This window comes from Nanorana parkeri, unplaced genomic scaffold, assembly GCF_000935625.1.
Source record: "Nanorana parkeri isolate BGI_ZX_2015 unplaced genomic scaffold, ASM93562v1 scaffold299, whole genome shotgun sequence".
NCBI lineage: Eukaryota > Metazoa > Chordata > Amphibia > Anura > Dicroglossidae > Nanorana > Nanorana parkeri.
This window is the reverse complement of record NW_017306567.1, coordinates 636,114-641,234: the sequence shown is the minus strand read 5'-3', so window position 1 is coordinate 641,234 and position 5,121 is coordinate 636,114. Positions and strand designations below refer to the sequence as shown.

Genomic DNA, 5,121 nt, shown 5'->3' with positions numbered 1-5,121 from the left:
CACGCCATACAACCGATCGGCGGCTATAGAGCCGCTGATCGGTTGTATGTGAAACAGCCGTTAACGGCTGTAGTAACAAGCGGGTCTTTCCTGCCCGTGCACGCGCGCTAGGGGGCGCGCGCGAGCAGGAAAAAAATTCCGTCTGGCGACGGCAACCCGCGGATGCGAGTCTGCCGTCCGTCCGTTTTTTTGTTAACGGGCGGACGGCAAGAGGTTAAAGTAATTCTGTAAAATGAGCCCTTAATCCCCCCTCATTTCCCAAAGTGTTTAATTGTTAACACCAGCTTCTAAAACCTAAAGTGTAGCTGCATCTATGGTGCAGTCACATATACAATATACTATAGTCTCATCTGCTAGACTCATCCACCTGACTGGCTTCCAATAGCCCAAAGGATAAAATTCAAAATATTAACAATCATCCATCCACAACTCTGCCCCCGGATATATCTCAAACCTTGTCTCAAAATATCACCCTAACCGTCCCCTCCGCTCCTCCAAAGACCAACTGCTTTCCAGCTCCCTCATCAACGTCTACCATGCTCGCCTCCGGGACTTCTCTAGAGTCTCCCCCATCCTCTAGAACTCTTTACCCCAACCTGTCCATCTATCTCCTACCTTGACTGCCTTTAGGCGATCCCTTAAGACTCATCTCTTCAGGGAAGCCTATCCCACCTCAAACTAACCATTAAACGATTACATTCTCAAACAATTTATCCCCACACAGCTACCTCCTCATGTATTACTTCCACCTCCCTTTTAGATTGTAAGCCCTCACGGGCAGGGCCCTCCTTACCATCTTGTCTTGAATATCATTGTGATTGGAATGTCTTCTTTATATCATAAAGCGCTTTGCATAAATCTTGAAAAATAATAATAATATCATAAAGCTCTTTGCAGAAATCCTGAATAATAATAATAATAATAATAATAATAATAATAATAGTCTCCCTTACCTTAGCCCCCCTTCAAGTCTTAAATGAACCTGTCCCTGGTTCAGTGAGCTATTGCTCATTAGAATGCACAGCTGCTTACCAGGCCTGCACATGTGCTCTGCAATACAATTTATTATGGACCTCAGAGTAGGTGCTTATACAAAGGACCAACTTCTCATAGGAAGGGATGAGTGTAAACAATGCATTATCGGGCTCAGTGTGGAACATATTTCACAAACGGCTAGGTGATTTAGGGAGAGACCTCTCACTGGATTGGTGACAGTTATAAGTATAAGACTGGGGGAGGGGCACTGGGGTGGTTTGAGATCAAATATTCCATTACATGATCTTCCTCTCCAACCTTATAACCACTGTAAATGTGAACCCAAATGTAAGATAAACACTTACACTAGGGATGCACCGATACCAATGTTAGTATCAGTATTGGTGCCGATACTGAGTATTTGGGCAAGTACTTGTACTTGCCCAACTGCTCCGATACTTACCCCCGATACCGGAACTTCATTTCAGAGGGAGATTCCTTTTGACCGGCAGTGCCTCGAGGGAACATGAAGCCGGCTTCCCGGTCAATCAGGAAGATGGGCCTCGGGTAATAACTTGCGGCGTGGTTTCCTGATTGGCCAGGAAGCTGGCTCCATGCTGATTGGCTGGGATGCCAGCTTCCCAGCCAAATCAGTTTTGCCTGCCAAACAGCATGGAGCTGGCTTCCCAGCCAATCAGGAAGCCGGGCCGCAGGTAATGACTCACTGCCCAGCTTCCTGATTACCCACGAAGCCGGCTCCATGCTATCGGATGTACCGGTATCGGTACTCGGTATCGGCGAGTACAGAAATATAAATATTGGTACCCGACAAACGGTATCGGTGCATCCCTAACTTACACTTAACCTAATCCTAAAACTCAACGCATATTCTGCTGCATAATTATCTCATCTGCACAGCTCGCGTTGGCACTAATGACAAGGCACGCCCCACAAGGGTCATGCAGCTCCAGGATTATGGTTCCAAAAGCTATGTAGCCAAATAATTGTATTACTGACAAAGTTATAGTATGTCCATTGCTATGCTACAAACAACACATTATATGGGCAAAAGTATTTGAATAGCTCTGAGTTTAGGTTTCCAGTGAAGGGTACTGTACAGCATACAAGAACAATTTAAACATTTAGGTGCCACCAACATTGTGGCAAAAGTTTGAGGAAGGTATTTTCTGTTCCAGCATGACTGTGCTCCTGTGTACAAAGCCAGCTTTATAAAGACGTGGTGTGATGAGTTTGGCAGGAACACGATTGGCCTGCAGATAGCCCTAACCTCAACCCCACTAAACACATTTGGGATGAGGAACTCGATTGGCCTGCAGAGAGCCCTAACCTCAACCCCACTAAACACATTTGGGATGAGAAGAACTGACACCAAATGTGAGTCAGTTCTTCTCATCCAACATCAGCACTTGACCTCACAAATGCTCCTTTGTCTGACTGTGCACAAATCCCCACAGACACCCTCCAAAGAGTGGAGGTGGCTATAGCAACAAAGTGTGACCAACTAATTATTAATGCCCATGGTTTTGGAATGGGATGTCCAACAAGGTCATGTAGGTGACCTTGTTGTGGTAAGGTATTCACAAACCTTTGGCCATTGAGTGTAGCAATAGGTTCCTTTTCTTCTTAAAATTATAACATTCAAGACTAGTAGGACCCCAGTGCATTTATCTGTGGCAAGTAAGAAATGAATAACGTTTCCGGTTGGATTCTGTGGGCAGCGCCGCTATTTCTCTTCCAAATGAGCTCCACTGTGATAATAGATTAAAATTCTGCTGAACATTGTGGAGTGAAACAGGTGCCTTTTCTGGGTAATTACAATAAAATCTCAGTTCTTTCTTTTGTTATTGGCCGTAGTTACGTAGTCAACGCGCTCATATGGATTTTGCTGATATACAAATCTTATCTTTAACTATCAAGAGAGCTTCATTTGACTGTTGAAATTAATTACCGCTCTCCCTTCATACAGGCTGTTTTCCATTTCTCTACATGCCGCAACCTTTTCTCTCTTTTCTGCGCAATAACGTGAGGATTAAGTCACTAATCTATTATTTCTTTCCCCTGTGGACCTTTTAGAAATCAGTGTATGATCACACGAACACAAGGAAAAGTGCTACTCATTTATCCATTTTGTCAGAGAGGCTTTAGTGAAATGTCCATCCTTTCAATCCTCTTAAAGGTAATGTATAGTGTTACTGTATATTATGTTTAATTCTCAAGTTCAGGACTAAATAAATAAAATGTTTAAATTGTATGGCCAGTCAAAACCTTTTTTTTTTTTTTTTTTTTGTGTTGGATAGAGTGGGAAAGGTTTAGAACTGCTACCAGGCCTTTATGCTATCTGGGGCTCCATTACAGATTTTACCACACTTAATGATGATGCCCTATTGTTAAACCCTCTGCAGGCTACTGGTGTATTGTGGTGGCACCTCTGTGATATTAAAGGAGAATTATGAGGTGAGTGATTTCAACTCATCCTCATAGTTAGAGCCGACCTGTGACAAAGAAGCTGTCACAGGTCGGCTCTATCGATCTGGAAGTGAGCAGAAACATGCGCCGATTTTCTCCCTTCACGATTGTCTCCCTGCAGTGAGAGATTCCCGCCTCCCCTCTCCGCTCCTTCAGCACTGAGTGGAGAAACAAATGGGGGAGGGGGCGGGCACAGCTGGCTCTGCTTCTAGATAGGCAGAGCCAGCGGTCACTCATGCAGCTGGGTGGATCTCAACAGTATTGTCCTGATCCGCCCCTGCTGTGGCGCTCTCAGTATATTGCGGGCAATAGCTCACTATATACTGAGCTTTGGGCCACGGGAGGAGGTTAGTATAAGTTGTCCCGTGACCCTAAAGAGAACTATGGGGAAAAACATGTACCCCATAATTCTCTTTTAAGGAGCAGAGCCTTCACTATATCTGTGAGAACTGGACGTGATGTCTAAAAAGCACCTGTGGCTCCACCTAGTTGGGTTTTATGGTTATTAAGTGCAGTACCAATTGAGAAAATCAGTTACAATAGACAATAATCCACATGGAATTGTATTTAAAAGGTCATATATGTAATAGTAGGAACAAGTAACATCCAGGCAACCATCAGACTTTATGTATTCTCCATACAGGAATACATTGTACGGTCCTCATAGCATGTCTCAGTGAGCGGATGCGGCAATAACTAAAAGATAGACTCAGTCATTTTGCTGTCCATTCATTACATGTTTCTGTCTGTGTCCTGTGAATAGAGGTCTACTTTCCTCTATTTCTCTGTCTGTGGGCTCTCCTAGAGGTCTAAGCTGGCTGTGTGGCCATAGCCTATTCAGCTGGTTCTATGTGGAGCATGCAGTTGGAGCACAATTGAAAGTAAAGTCCCAAATGTTGACACCAAAACATTAATAAGAGGAGAAATCTTCCAGTGTGGGCACTAGTTAGGTGACAATTATCTAAGAGGGGATTTCCTTTACATTGAAGAGATTTCCTCTCACTTCTACAGAACAGGTAATGAAGGGAAATCTCCCCAAATGGACACAGATGGTAAAAAAAAAAGCTCAACAATGGATTCAACCATTCTCTACGCCATCCAAAAAATAAAAACAATTAAAAACTTCTGGCTTTAGACATTAATTATCTATTTAACTGTGTATGTAGCTATCTACACATCAGATATTTAAAAGTTTACTTTTCTTTTTTTACCAGAGTTCTCTTTTAAGCACATTTGGCAGTCTAGGCTCCCCTACAGCAGATGGGGATTTCTCTCTGGCACGTTTAAGCCACATCCTTTATCCACCAGGGCCTGAAACTCGTTAATTTTTACTGCTCACTTATAGCAGAGTGATGTCTCAGTAAGGATTAGGCTGGTTGTGACCCTCTAAGGAAAGAAATGACACAAATTATCTAATTGTCCCCCGGTAGGTGGCTCATTTTCGAAAAGCTATAAAGTGTGATGGTCGCCCTGCTCTCAGCTCTGGCTCCTGATGCACTAATAGACTGGTGAGTGCTCTCTGGGGGCTATTTAGACTATATGCGAAATTTGTGTCAAGTCAATCAGTGACCTGTGCAAATTCACAGAGGATGTATAAAAAGTGAAGGGTTACGTTAACCAGAGCAGATAATTTCTCATGCTGAAAACATCAAACCCCCC

At 43.5% G+C, this 5,121-nt stretch overlaps 1 protein-coding gene across 1 annotated transcript in view; it reads right to left on the bottom strand.

The window, feature by feature from the left end:
* The window catches only part of LOC108788010 (catenin alpha-2-like), a gene marked incomplete at its 3' end in the record, with an annotated part of 1,352,655 nt that overhangs the window by 838,030 nt on the left and 509,504 nt on the right, over positions 1-5,121 (bottom strand). The gene's annotated exons all lie outside the window — the stretch shown is intronic.